Source organism: Lissotriton vulgaris, chromosome 3_1 (genome assembly GCF_964263255.1).
Source record: "Lissotriton vulgaris chromosome 3_1, aLisVul1.2, whole genome shotgun sequence".
NCBI classification, from domain to species: Eukaryota; Metazoa; Chordata; class Amphibia; order Caudata; family Salamandridae; genus Lissotriton; species Lissotriton vulgaris.
In genome coordinates this window covers 2,059,059,214-2,059,075,041 of record NC_141689.1, presented here as the reverse complement: position 1 = coordinate 2,059,075,041, position 15,828 = coordinate 2,059,059,214, and positions in this window count along the sequence as shown.

Sequence of the window (15,828 nt, the reverse complement as noted above, 5' to 3'; positions counted from 1 at the left end):
GAAAATAACCCTGCCTATCACCTTGACTACCAAATCTATCAGATAGGTGGCCCTGGAACCCATTTGTATACTAGGATAATAACGGACTGGGAGCAAGAGTATGGGAGACCTGTACATACTGCAAAGTTGAACATACAGGTTAGGATCGGGGCCCAGAGTTCAGGTGACATCTTAAAAAAGTTGAGAGAGATCCCGTCCGGACGGGAGGCATCTGAACAATCATGCATCCTGTGGCTCTTATGACCTCATCAACATTAAATGTTAGATTACATTGATGGCTAGTTAACAAGGATGGCTCATGATGAACAAAACTATCCAGAGAGTCATAGATACCCTCAAATTTCTCAATCCAGTTATTAAGAAGGCTTTTAACAGCTTTCCAGAATTTACTGCTATCAGCCTTAAGAGAGGCCGCCATGAAATAGGCCCAGGCTTCCTCTTCAATTGTCTCTTCCATGAGTCCAGTACCCTCTTGTAGGCAATGTGTCTACTAGCTAATTTACACCCGTCTTTGAGCTGAGCTTTAAGTGCAGAAATTAATAATTTATAAACTTTCGAGCAATCTTTGTCAAACCAGCGGGGATTACTATTTACTACCGGTTTATAGGGAAGTGATACAGTGGTTTTAACTTCTGCCCCAATCACTGAGTAAGTAAGGCACTATCTTCACATAAGTCCCCCAGACACAGATCAATCAATCAGGGGAATTGTAAGTGCGCTACTCACCCGTGAGGGTCTCAAGGCACTGAGGGGGGTGGGAGTCTGTAGATCTGTTCAGCCAAAAGAGCCAGGTCTTGAGGGTCTTCTTGAAGGTGTTCAGGGAGGAGGCACATCTGATTACTGCCAGTAGTTTGTTTCAGGTCTTGGCTGCGATGTGAGAGAAGGATCTTCCGCCTGCTCTGGCTCTGTGAATGCATGGGGTTTGGGCCCAGTGCGAGGTTGGTAGATGGGAGGTTTCTTTTGGGTACGTGGAAGTTGATTCTATTGTTGAGGTATTTGGATCCATTGTTGTGTAGGCATTTGTAGGCGTGAGTGAGGATTTTGAAGGTGACTCTTTTCTCCACGGGGAGCCAGTGGAGATTTCGTAGGTGTTGGCTGATGTGTTCGTGCCAAAGAATGCCGAGGACGAGTCTGGCAGCAGTGTTCTGTATTGTCTGTAGTTTGCAGAGCAGGGACTTGATGTCGGGTTAGAGTGCGTTTCTATAATCTAGTCTGCTGGTGATGAGTGCATGGGTGACTGTCTTCCTTGACTCAGGGGGGATCTTGCGGAGGATGCTGAGGGTGTTGAAGCAGCTGGAGGTGATAGCGTTGACCTGTCCGTTCATGGTGAGTGATGAGTCGAGTACGATGCCGAGGTTTATGGCGTGGTCCAAGGGGGTGGTCGGGCTTCCGAGGGCGGTCGGCCACCAGGTGTTGTCCCATGCTGAATGGGTGGTTCCAAGGACGAGGACTTCTGTTTTCTCAGCGTGGAGCTTCAGGCAGCTGCTGGTCATCCAGACTAGGACGTCTTGCATTCCTTTCTGAAAGTTTAGTTTGGCATTGGTGAGTTCTTTGGTGAGGGAGAGGAATAGCTGGGTGTCGTCAGCATAGGATACAATGTTAAGGCCATGTTTTCGGACGATGGCAGCAAGGTGGGCCCTGTTGAACGGAGTCCGGCTCAGTGATGACCCCTGTGGGACTCCGCAGGTGCTTTTCATGGGATCGGAGAGGAAGGATGGCAGTCTGATCCTTTGGCTTCTTCCAGTGAGGAATGATTGGATCCAGTCCAGTCAAGGGCTGTTCCTTGTATGCCGGTGTTGTGTAGTCTGGTGACTAGCGTGCGGTGGGACACGGTGTCGAAGGCCACTGATAGGTTGAGTAGGATGAAAGCTGAGGAGTGGCCTTGGTCCAGGAGGGTGCGGATGTCATCTGTGGCAGCGAGTAGGGCGGTCTCTGTGCTGTGGTTGCTTCGGAATATGGATTGGGATGGGTCGAGGACGGCGTTCTCTTCGATGAATTGTGTCAGTCCCTGTTGACTATTTTCTCTGCAGCTTTGGCTGCAAAGGGGAGGAGCGAGATGGGCCGGTAGTTCTTGAGGTCTGTGGATTCAGCTGTGGGCTTCTTGAGTAGGGGCCTGACTTCTACGTGCTTCCAGTCGTCTGGGAAGTGCCTGTTTTGAAGGTGGTGTTGATGGTGCCTTGTAGTACGGGTGCGATGGTGGCCGCAGCTCTGTGGTAGATGTGAGGGGGGCATGGTTCATGGGGGCCCCCGAGTAGATGCCTTACATGGTTGGGGCAGTGTCTTGATCATGATCGGTGTCCAGTTGTAGATAATGGGCTGGCTGTTGTATATGGGGGCGGGGAGCTGGCTGTGGCGTCTGGTGGGTTATCTATGAAGTTGTCGTAGAGGTTTTTGTTCTTGAAATGGAAGTATGTTCCAAGCTTGTCGCAGAGGTCTCTGGACGGGCTGATGTCTGTGACTTAGCTGCATGGGTTGGTGAATTCCTAATTGACACTGAAGAGTTCCTTGGAGTTGGTGAGAATTTTGTTATGGATGGAGTTTCTCTTGGTGGTTCTGATTTGGTTGTGGTAGTCTGTCATGGCGTCCTTGTAGGTGGAGTAGTTTTCGGTTGTCTTGGTGTTTCCCCAGTTCTTCTCCAGGCTTCTGCAGGTGTGCTTGGCTTCTTGGAGATTGGTGTTGAAAGAGGCAGCATTCCTGGGGCGCCGTTTGTCAGGGTTGCGTAGCGGGGCAAGCTCGCCTGTGCAGTTGGAGATCCAAATGTGGAGTCCTTTGGCTGTGGTGTTTGCATCGGATGTCCAGGTGTGGTTGTCTCGGGTGAGGGTGGAGTTAAATTGCTCGTCAATAACCTTGCTCCAGTTCCTTCGTGATGGACATGGGGCTGGTTTGGGTGCCTTGGGTTTGTCGACGGCGCAATGTAAGCAGTGGTGGTCGGTCCATGGCGGTTGCATTGTCTGGCTGAAATAGATGCTGTTTCCTGATGCAAAGATGGGATCGAGAGTGTGCCCTGCCCTGAGGGTTAGTGTGGTGACGAGTTGTTTAAGTCCGATGTCGGCAAGGTTGTCATGAAGGATAATGGAGTTGGGGTCGCTGGCGTTGTGGAGGTGGAAGTTCAGGTCTCCAACAAATATGTAGTTCATTGAGGCAATGGTGTGGGGTGCGATGAAGTCAGTGAGGGTGAAGGGCGGAGGGGGTCTGGCGGCCGGGGGGGGTCTGTAGACAAGGGTCCCTCGGAGTGTGGCGTTAGGCCTGGTCTGGATCTGTAACTGCAGGTGTTCGGCAGAGGGGAAGGTTTCGCTGGTGGTGGTGGTGAGACAGAGGCTGCTCTTATGGGCGATGGCGAGGCCCCATCCCGGTTGGTTGGGGCGGTCCTTCCTCTGGTTCTTGTATTCCTCGGGATGGCGGTGTTGATGTCGGGGGTGGAGGAGGCTTTGCTCCAGGTCTCCGCGAAGAAGGCGATGTCGGGCGAGAGGGAGTCGAGTAGGTTCCAGATCTCCATGGCGTGTTTGTGTACGGAGCGTGCATTGAGGAGGATGCATCTTAGGGTGTCGTTGGTGCTGTCATCGGGGGTGTTGGAAGCCGGGGTGGCGCTGAAGGTCTGGCAGCAGTGGAGGCAGAAGAACTGGCCGTGGGTTGTGTTTGGCGAGGCCTGTTGGCAGTCTCCAAGTCTCCCGGGGTTGATCAAATTATCTATGCTTAGCATTCAAAAGGCATTTAAAGAAATCCTCTGGAATAATATTCGACCACCCCAGTCTTCTTCCCTGATCAGTCGCTACGCCCTCCAAATGGTTAGATACACCCTGATCCGGGGCTCGAACAAACAAATTAGTGACACTAACAGAGATACAATAATGAGCACTTAAACCAGAGACTATGATAGCAAAATGATCTAAGGAATCTAACAAAGATACAGAAGCCAAAATAAAATCTAATATGGAATACAAACCACACCCACTAAAAGTAAGGCAATTACCATCTGCGCTTTGGAAAATTTTGGTCATAATGCATTCTAGATTAAATTCAGAAAGTAATTTATTCAAACAGACACCCGCCTTACTGTGTTCCAGGTACAACAATTCTTCACTATGCACTTTGTTATATGTGGCGAAGAAGTGCAGGCAGGGTTGAGTATTAAAGTCTTCCAGTAAAATAAATCCCGCTTTTACATTTCTTCTTAAATCAATGTTCACCAATTGACCCTTGAGAGTGGAGAGTGTGTCACAAAAGTTAGAACCAGTGGTTACAATCTGAAAGTTTAACAAAACAAAATAAACAACCACAAGGGCGGTTAACAAGATTACTTGCAAACTGTCTGAGCTAAATGCCATGGGCTTGATCCTACAGTTTAGGAAAAGAGAGACCAAGGTCAACAAACCCCCATTTGGGTGTCCCCTTGTTGAAGGTACAACAGGATTAAAATATGATTAATGACCCTCCAGAAAAAAGGAACCTTCTAACTCCCACGTCTCCTGTAGGCATACTATAGCGACTGAACTGAGAAATGGCAACCAATCAGGGTAATTTCTTTTACTCTCTATGCCTCCCATGTTACAGGGCGCTATCGTGAGGGGGCTAACAGTGGTGTCTCCATTAGTTGTGTTGCTTTCTGGGATAAAAGTAAGGCTGCAGCAATCTATTCCTGCTGTGTTCAGATTTAATGATTCAGAAAAGGGGGTGGTGATGGACAGAGTATCTGAATTAAGCAGAACACTCGTACCCAGTCAACAGATCAGAGCTTGATCCATCACCGTTTTTAGCTCACTGCACCATCCCAGCTCAGAACCTGGCTACATGCAAATTAGTCTGTCCCTGGTTCAGTGCATCATGGGAACAGGGCAGACCAAACTACCAAGCCAATTCTTTTACTGGAAAGGAATCCAGCTTCCGGAGACCGGTTTCTGGCATTACAGCCGTCTTCGGCCCGGCTTGCTTGAATCCTGATGGTACAGTGAGCAAGGGACTCATGTCTGAGCATACCCTTCCATGCTTATGGTGGACAAAATGATTCAGAAAAGGGGGTGGTGATGGACAGAGTATCTGAATTAAGCAGAACACTCGTACCCAGTCAACAGATCAGAGCTTGATCCAATTTCGGAAGATTGAAGACCGCCTGGTTTTGTATCTGCTGCAAACGCCGTAGGCTATATGCAGGAATACCTGCATATAGGGCGTTGCCGTAATCCAGGCGGGACACCACCATGGCCAAGATGATGAGTTTGAGGGCAGAGAAAGTAAAAAAACGGGACACCCTGCGTATTGTGCGCAGTGAGAGGAAAGAAGAAGATACCACAGAGCTAACCTGGGAGTGAAGGGTGAGTTGAGAATTGAGTTTTATGCCTAGGGTTTTGACAGAGGAAGTGGGTTCAGGAGAGGGGCCAAGAGAAGGGGGCCAGAAAAGAGAGGACCAGGGGCTGGATGAACCACCCGTCAACACCAGGTGGGTCTTATCGGGGTTGAGTTTCAAGTGATTGTGGTTCATCCAGTCCCGGATATGGAGCATGACAGATTGGAAGTTTAGAACAGAAGAAGGGGAAGAGGACAGGTTGAAGACAAGCTGGAGGTCATCCGCATAATTGAATACGGCGACCTCCATTTGTTGAAGAGAGAAGATAAGAGGGGCAACATAGAGATTAAACAGGAGGGGGGAAAGGGAGGAGCCTTGGGGAACCCCGCACTGGACTTTCCGGACGTCCGCTGTGAAGTCACCCAGGCGAACGGCCTGGGTGCGGTCACTCAGGAAGGAGGATAGCCAGACCAGAGCAGTCCCCCCGATCCCCGCCGCCCTGACACGGGAAAGTAAGATGGTATGATCCACCGTGTCAAAGGCGGCTGAGAGATCGAGGAGCACTAAGGCCTGGCGCTGGTTGGTATCCATACCCTCCCTGAGGTTGTCCAAGACCGAGATGACAACGGACTCCGTGGAGTGTGCGGGGCGAAAGCCGGCCTGGCGGGGAGCAAGAGCTCCTTGCGTCTCCACAAAGGAGCTCAGAGCGCAGGTGACATGGCGCTCGAGCACCTTTGCCAGAAATGGCACGAGAGAGATGGGGCGGAAATTGGCAGGGACAGAAGGGTCTGCCCCGGGTTTTTTGAGAATCGGCACAATAACCGCGGCCTTCAAGGGGTTCGGTACTACACCTTGAGCCAGAGAGCTGTTGAGGAGATGAAGGGGGGGGAGGTCTGGGCAGGTGACAAAAATATGGCGGAGAATGTGAGCAGGACAGGGGTCAAGTGGAGAGCCAGATTTGACCAAGGGTACTAAGGCAGTCAGAGCTTCCTTAGAAATAGGGGGGAGGGTGGTGAGTTCTCCCTTGGGAGGGGGACATTGGGGGTCAACAAAGGAGGGAGAAGGGGGAGGGATGTTGGCTTTAATGGTAGCAATTTTGTGAATAAAGTAGTTATTGAGGGAGTGGCAGAGTTCTTCGGACGGGGCGGGCTTAAGGGTTGTTCTGTCCGAGAACGCCAGGTTGTGGACAATCGTAAATATCTCCTTAGACTGGTTTTCTGCAGCAAGGATTTTGGAGGAGAAGTAGGTGGTTTTGGCCACCAAGATGTCTTTTTTATACTGGCTAAGGATGTTGGTGTACTCCAGTCTTAGAATGGGGCAATAGTTTCTCCTCCAAGCCCGCTCCGCGCGACGTACAGTTAGTTTGGTGGCCTTAAGTTCTGCGTTGAACCACCGGTTGGCATCCTTATCACGCTTGGAGGTAATACGTTTGAGCGGGGCAACAGAGTCGCAGCCAGAGGAGAGCCACTGATCTATGGCCTCAACCTGGGAAAGGGTGGAAAGGCCCTGCAGGGATGGGAGCTTGGTAGTTTGGTCTACCCTATTCCCATGATGGACTGGGCCAGGGACAGACTAATTTGCATGTAGCCAAGTTCTGAGCTGAGATGGTGCAGTGAGCTAAAAAACGGTGATGGATCAAGCCCTGATCTTTGGACTGGGTAGGAGTGTTCTGCTTAATTCAGATACTCTGTCCATCACCACCCCCTTTTCTGAATCGTTTTTTCCACCATAAGCGTGGAAGGGTATACTCAGATGTGAGTCCCTTGCTCACTGCACAATCAGGATTCAAGCAAGCCGGGCCGAAGACGGCTGAAATGCCAGAAACCGGTCCCCGGAAGCTTGTTTCCTTCCCAGTATAAGAATTGGCTTGGTAGTTTGGTCTACCCTGTTCCCATGATGGACTGGGCCAGGGACAGACTAATTTGCATGTAGCCAGGTTCTGAGCTGGGATGGTGCAGTGAGTTAAAAAACGGTGATGGATCAAGCCCTGATCTTTGGACTGGGTAGGAGTGTTCTGCTTAATTCAGATACTCTGTCCATCACCACCCCCTTTTCTGAATCGTTTTGTCCACCATAAGCGTGGAAGGGTATACTCAGATGTGAGTCCCTTGCTCACTGCACCATCAGGATTCAAGCAAGCCGGGCCGAAGACGGCTGAAATGCCAGAAACCGGTCCCCGGAAGCTTGTTTCCTTCCCAGTATAAGAATTGGCTTGGTAGTTTGGTCTACCCTGTTCCCATGATGGACTGGGCCAGGGACAGACTAATTTGCATGTAGCCAAGTTCTGAGCTGGGATGGTGCAGTGAGCTAAAAAACGGTGATGGATCAAGCCCTGATCTTAGGACTGGGTAGGAGTGTTCTGCTTAATTCAGATACTCTGTCCATCACCACCCCCTTTTCTGAAGTGTTCAGATTTAAAGCATTCGGTGGGCCCCTAGCAGCAGCTAGCAACTCTGTTTACCCAGCAGCGGATACACCAGCACAAGACCCCCTCCTGATGCACCTTGCCATCTGGAGACCAAGACCCTCCCATTTGTTGAAACAATCACCAGAGTTATTATTAACCAAAGTATCGGGGCAACACTCCTCTGGATCACAAGGTACTTCATTCTACGTTTAGCTATCTGGGTCAACAACCTTCTAACCCCAATCCAAGAACTCTCCGCAGTGGAGAGAGTCTCAAGGGTAGAACTTTGGGGCATATCAACAATTATTATTATTATTAATATTATTATTAAATTCGTTTTGTAATGCGCGCAGCTACCCAAAAAGGGTTTCCCGGCGCCTAGCACACAAATTGCTAGAAAAGGAGCAGTCAAGAACCATTTGCTACTAAAAGAGCCAAGTTTTAAGATTAACAAGGCGCGATAATAACTTATCGCAGCTTTTGTGGCCATTTTTGGCCGAAAAGCAGCGATAATTTTATTACAATATTAGCACGGTCACGCTACGTGTGAATCCTTCTTTAGCGCCCTTTCCTGTAAGGCCCACCTTTGCATCTCTAATGAGATGCAAAGTGGGCATTCTACCTCAAAATAACGGGAGAAATGTCGCTAACCGACATTTCTTCAATTATCAATGGGCACGCTAACAAGCATAGCCATAAGAAAAGTAGCGCTAACCTTGGTTATCACTACTTTCCTTACGCCTGCTTTTCCTTTGACTAAACAATTTTAGTCAATGGGTAGTGGATTATAGGGCTGAGACCACCCAGCCCTATCAAAAAGGATATCGCCATTTTCCATGGAACATCGCTGGAAAACCAGCGATGTTCCATGGAAAACATCGCTATCTCAGGAATATTTATCACCATTGCACTATGTGTTGGTAATACGGCGCTAGCATGGCGATAATTATCTGAGATAGCAGGTGATAAAATTCCTCACGCTAAGGGCAGCCAGCGATAATTATCGCTGCAACTTGTTGGTATGCCCCTTTGTTTTCAACCGAGTGCATCTGCGCCCAAAGCCTCACTTGAGGTGTAAATATGATGTATCAAAGTGTATGGCTTTGGTTCTTCATTACCCAGAGTGTGTGTAAGATGAACAAGCATTGGCATAGCCAATAGGTCTCGCCTTTGGGACCTTATGTGTTTAGCCAGAACTTTTGGCTATGTTGTAGAGCATTGTGGCTGCTATGCATTATCTTGAAAACTTATAATAAAAAGTGTTAAGCATTTTTCTTACCTTTATACAAACAAAGGCAACATTATATACAACTGAAAAACCTGATTTAAAAAAGATTTTAACGCAACTTCTTCTTGCCTGTTCTCATGCTTGTTTGTTATAATTTTTTTGTTATGGGGGATCGGGACATAGAAAACGGGGGAGTGGATGTTTGAAAACAGTAATTTCATCAGAACACGAGCAGCGGACAGACACTAGGGGAGAAGCAACAGATGCCAGATTCCAAGGGCAGACTGACGTGATGCTTAGGTGGTGCACTGAGGCAAAAAGGTGGTGATGAATGATTTGGTGCTTAGGTGGTAACACTATATGGTGTGGATTGGAGGTATGTTGTGGATTGTGGAGTTTTGGAGTTGAAATATGTTGTTTGGTGTGTAATTATGCGGTGTGTGTTGGAAATCTGAGGAGTTGAATTGTGTGACCTGGAACTGTGGTGTTCTGTGAAATTATGCTTAGTAAAATTGTGTCATGGTGTGGAGTGTGTTTTGCATTAAGTGCAGTGTAATTATGCAGTATATAATTCTGTGGCAATGAGTGGTATTCTGTGAAGTGTATGTTTCATTCAGTAGAGTGTAATTATGGGGCACTACGTGGTATTTGGAGTGTATGTTGCTTTGAGTGCAGTGTAATTATGTACCATATAATTATGTGGCACTGAGTGGTATTGTGTTGAGTGTATGTTGCTTTCAGTAGAGTGACATTATGTGGTGTGTAATTATGTGGCACTGAGTGGTATTTGGAGTGTATTTTGCATTGAGTGCAGTGTAATTACGTAACATATAATTACGTGGCACTGAGTGGTATTGTGTGGAGTGTATGTTGCGTTGAGTGCAGTGTAATTATGTATTATATCATTATGTGGCAATGAGTGGTATTTCGAGTGTATGTTGGGTTGAGTGCAGTGTAATTATGTGGCGTGTAATTATGTGGCACTGAGTGGAAATATGAGTAGTGCATGTTGTATTCAGTATTGTAATTATCTGGCGTGTAATTATGTGGCACAGAGTGGTATTTGGAGTGTATGTTGCGTTGAGTGCAGTGTAATTAGGTGGCGTGTAATTATGTGGCACTGAGTGGTATTTGGAGTGTATGTTGCGTTGCGTGCAGTGTAATTAGATGGTGTGTAATTAAGTGGCACTGAGTGGTAGTTGGAGTGTATGTTGCATTGCGTGCAGTGTAATTATGTGGCGAGTAATTATGTGGCACTCAGTGGTATTTGGAGTGTATGTTGTGTGCAGTGTAATTATGTGGCATGTAATTATGTAGCACTGAGTGGTAGTTGGAGTGTATGTTGCGTTGCGTGCAGTGTAATTATGTGGCATGTAATTATATGGCACTGAGTGGTATTTGGAGTGTATGTTGCATTGCGTGCAGTGCAATTATGTGGTGTGTAATTATGTTGCACTGAGTGGTATTTGGACTGTATGTTGCGTTGCGTGCAGTGTAATTATATGGCATGTAATTATGTGGCACTGAGTGGTATTTGGAGTGTTTGTTGCGTTGCGTGCAGTGTAATTATGTGGCATGTAATTATGTGGCACTGAGTGGTATTTAGATGGTATGTTGCATTGCATGCAGTATAATTGTGTGGCACTGAGTGGTATTTGGAGTGTATGTTGCGTTGCATTTAGTAAATTATGTGGCGTGTAATTATGTGGCACTGACTGGTATTTGGAGTGTATGTTGCCCTGCGTGCAGTGTAATGATGTGGCGTGTAATTATATGGCACTGAGTGGTATTTGGAGTGTATGTTGTGTTGCGTGCAGTGTAATTATGTGGCGTGTAATTATGTGGCACTGAGTGGTATTTTTAGTGTATGTTGCGATGAGTGCAGTGTATGTTGCGATGAGTGCAGTGTAATTATGTGGCGTGTAATTATGTGGCACTGAGTGGTATTTGGAATGTATGTTGCGCTGAGTGCAATGTAATTTTGTAGCATGTAATTATGTGACACTGAGTGGTATTTGGAGTGTAATTATGTAGCATGTAATTATGTGACACTGAGTGGTATTTGGAGTGTATGTTGCTTTGCGTGCAGTGTAATTATGTAGCATGTAATTATGTGGCACTGAGTGGTATTTGGAGTGTAATTATGTAGCATGTAATTATGTGACACTGAGTGGTATTTGGAGTGTATGTTGCGCTGTGTGCAGTGTAATTATGTAGCATGCAATTATGTGGCACGGAGTGGTATTTGGAGTGTATGTTGCGTTGCTTGCAGTGTAATTATGTAGCATATAATTATGTGGCACTGAGTGGTATTTGGTGTGTATGTTGCGTTGCATGCAGTGTAATTATGCAGCATATAATTATGTGGCACTGAGTGGTATTGGGTGGAGTGTCGCACTTGCTTCCTGCATTAGAAAGCTCACGTCACTGATGGGATTACCTGATACTGACAGAGGAAGCTGCACCACATGGAAAGAACTCACTACACTCCAGTGGATGCTCCCATAGCTTCACGTTCAAAGTGCAGCATGTATAAGATAAAAATATGCAAGCCAGTGTCCTTCATAAATACTGGAAAAAGCCGTACAGAAACATAAATAAATGAGAAAACCCATCACTGTGGTCACTGAACACTGTGGACAGCGATCCTTTTTTTCAAACACAATGAGCCTTTGTGTTCTTGTGCCATTGCCTTGTGAATGTTCTCTGAGACGAGGAGTGCATGGCAGCAGCTTTGGCTCAGAGGAGGCCACGGTCATTAAAATACCCGGATACTGACCCCTTCCTGTCCTGCAGTCCTTGAGCCCAGGCTGCTCACGTCTCAAGATGGATATGGCTCAGCAGAGGCGGCGATTGTTCGGCAGCTGAAGGACACCTGACACCAGACAGATGGCCCTGCGCATCCTGCTAGCTCTCTAGTGTTTACCTTGCGGGAGCGAGCGCAACATATGGTGGCGCTGGCTCCCGCCAGGAGATCGCCAGACGTGCATGTGTTGCAATAGAAAGTAATGCAATACGTGCACGTTTTGGGGGGAAAAGCTGATCAATTACATGAGGTCCTCTCCAATGCAGTGAATGTGCGCTGCGTAGGCGAGGCCTAAAAATGAAGGCCACCAAGACCATGTTCAGATAGAAATTATTCCACCAAGGATCACAACCTGTTTTGTTTCTGAATTGAGTTTTAGGGTATTGTCTGCCACCCAATCGACGACTGATCTCACGAAAACCGATCAGTGTCCGGTGAATTGGTCCGGAGGCCATGCAGATGAACCAGGGTGTTGTCTGCATGAATAGAAATCTAAGCCACAGGCCCTGATCAAACGGCCTAGGATGTTACATATGCACTGTTTCGGACTAAAGAAGAAACCCTGAGGGACCCCGCAGTTGACGGTTTTGATTTTAGATTCAAATTGGGTGTAAATATTTCACCTAAGAGCTACAAAATAGCCTAATTCCTATGGAAGACCCTCTGGGGGCCTCTCCATTTTCATCAACCACAGGTGCAAGATGGCAGTCACTCCCATCGGAACTTAACGGCAGGGCAGACGGTATTAATTACCGGTCTTTCAACCTTAGGCATGGGCTTGCTCTTAATTAACTGTTACCACAACATAGCCAAAACTTCAAAATAAATGGCAACAGCTTTATTGGTCAAACATCTAGAAGAACTTTTATTGGAATTCGCCTCTGCAGAAGTACTGTTACTAGGGGATTTCAACATCAGAGACCTGGCTACCAACGCTCTTTCATTCACCAAAACTAAAGAGCAAGAAGCCATGACTACTTTTTTAACCAACTACAAGTTACGTTCTGCAAAGCAAATCACCATCTCTGGCCAATAAATTAATCATGATGGAAATCCCCACTCGTACCGAGAGCGACCATAACCCTTTAACTGTAACAATGGGCCTGCAAGTGCCTGCCGCTGCCGAAATAACTGAAGTGGGGTACTCAACGCAGGTCGAACTCCACACCCTAGTCAGACGAATTAAATGGGACGCCTCGGGTTCTGATAAGGTGGGCTCCTGGCTTATGGGAGAAACTCCAAACACCACGCACAATGCCCCCACAGACTTTCATCACTGGTGGAACAACGCCATTGTCAAACTACGAGACCTCTTAACTGGCCCTGAAGCTCACCACAGATCCCACGGGCCTCGCCCAAAGCAGACTTCTGACCCGGTGTTAGCCAGCCAAAGAAGAGCTCTAAGGAGGGCTGTGCGCTTGCACAAATCGAAAGGCACTGTGCACTCTGCTAACAATATGGCCTCACTGCGCAAAGCCTTTAAAAAATCATCATGGGAAGCCAAGAGACAAAAAGAATGAGTGGCTAAAAATATTTGCCTTGCTAAAGGGAAAAAAACCTGTCCCAGTTCTGGAACCACATGAACAAGCTTCGTTCCTCCAACAAGAACAGAGGGAACGCGGTTCGTGAAGAAGATTGGGCCCAGCATGTGATTCAACAATACTGCTGTGACACCGTGGAACCTGCGGAGACCAAACTTAGAGACTGTGTCGATACTACGCAGATAGAAATCCATGAGCTGACTACTCCAGCCGAAGTCTCTAAGTACCTTGAAAGCCATGAAAAATGATAGCGCTCCCGGGCCCAAAGGCCTTTCATCTGCGGTATTCAAATGTGCTCTGGAAGAGTGGGCCAAGCTTTTGGTCCCCTAATACAACAACGTTTTTACTACCTGTCGGCTACCAGACTCATGGTTAGGCTCGATCCTATGCCCAATATTTAAGAAAGGAGATCCCTCTCTTCCAGCTAATTATCGACTCATTGCCCTATTAGATCTTGAGGCTGAGGTATACGCCCGGTGTCTTCTCAGGTCGCTAGAAAAATGGGTAGCAGAAAACAACATCCTACCATATTTTCAAACTGGGTTCCGATCCTCGGCCTCTACAATAGATGTATGTATGTATGTATGTATGTATGTATCGCATATTTATATAGCGCTGACTGTCACCCAAAGGGTATCCTGGCGCTTTGACTCTTCTAGACCATACACGATGTTACACTGTCACGATGTTACACTGCCCTAGGAAAATGGTGGGATTTCAATCCCTTTTTAAAGGAGATAAGTTCCCCAGCGCTCCTTAAGAGCAAAGGTAAGGAGTTCCAAAGTTTGGCCGCAGTAAATCCAAAGGAACGGCCTCCCATCCGAATCCTCTGAATTTTAGGGACTGCCGCCAAACATGCCAACGAAGATCGCAAAGGTCTAGCTGGCGTGTACCAAGAAAAAAGCTCTTGCAGCGGAACAGGCCCCTGACCATGAAGGGCCCTGAAAACTATGCACGAAGCTTTAAAACAGATGCGCTGGTGGATAGGCAACCAGTGGAGATCTATTAGCGCTAAAGAGGAGGAAGCAGAGCATAACCGAGAGAGGGCCAACTTGGCTGCCATATTCTGTATTCGCTGCAGCTTAGCAATCAAGGTGCCAGGAGCGCCCAGAAGTAGTGCGTTGCAGTAATCAAGCCTGCTTAAAATGATACTGTGCACTACCTCTGGTCTGGCTTGGACCGGAAGCATGGGAAGGATCTTGCGCAGCGTGCGAAGCAGCATCATGCATGTGGCAACTGTTTAATTTACGAACGCGTCCAGCTGTAAATTTGGTCCGAACATAACACCCAGGTTACGGGCAGACTCTGCCGCCGGAACTGTACCCTTGGAGGAAGTGGGCCAAAAGTCCGCCGGCAGAGTGTCGGGGGTACGATCCATGGAACAATGCAGCACCTCGGTTAAACTGAAGAGAGTTTCGACGCATCCAGTCCGCAGTGGCTGTCATGCAGCGATGGAAAGTCTCCTGAGACACGGCATCACTACCTTTAAAGGAGAAAATGAGCTGCGTGTCGTCAGCATAGTTGATAACCGAGATACCAAAAGATTTGATCAGCCTGACCAGAGGGCGGAGATAAAGATGAAATAAAATAGGGCTAATAGCCGACCCCTGAGGCACCCCTTGCCCCACTTTTTTGATGCCGGATCTGTAAGGCGGCAAGGCCACTACCTGGTGTCTATCATAAAGATAGGAAACCAGCCAGTCCCGATCCAGGCCGACCACCCCAATTTCCCCCAGTCTACTAACAAGGATAGCGTGACTGACCGTATCAAACGCGGCCGACATATCGAGCAGCACTAAGAAGGCTGCCCGACCAGAGTCGACTCGCGAGCGAAGATCATCCAGGACGACCACTAGTGCGGACTCAGTGCCATGAGCTGGCCTGAAGCCAAACTGTGCCACGTCCAAACAGATATTGGTTTCCAGGAAGCTGGACAGATGTTTGGTAACCAATTTCTCCAGGATCTTAATGGGAAAGGGAAGCAGCGAAATTGGCCGATAATTTGCTGAACATGTAGGGTCCAGCATTGCCTTCTTCAAAAGAGGAGAGACCACAGCCAATTTCCAGCAGTCGGGAACCGTGGCGGTACTGAGGGACTGGCAGCAGATAGCATAGAGAGGGGGAAAAAGTTCCTCATGGAACTCCTTCCAAAGTCTATGAGGCAACGGGTCCATGAGAGATCCCGAGGACACGCCTTTAGCCAAGATGCAGAAATCCTCATAGGAATGGGGAGGAAAACTATCCAGCCGTACCTGCCTCCCGGCTACCTCGTAGGCCCCAGAAATAGATAAAGGTGCCAAGTCAGACAGACGCTGAGAGCGAGGAGTTACTGGATCACAAAGACTGCTCAAAATAGTGGCAAACTTATCCTCAAAGGCCATTGCCAAGGAGTCACATAAGGACTGAGAGACCGGGATGTTATTAGTGGCACAGGCAGGATGAGAGAAGTCCTTAACAATTTTAAACAGGGTCTGAGACTTATTCACTACCTGCGTCAACGTCTCCTCAAGAAACTTGGCTTTGATTTGCGCTTTGTATTCCAGAAGTGCCTGTTTGAAAAAGGCT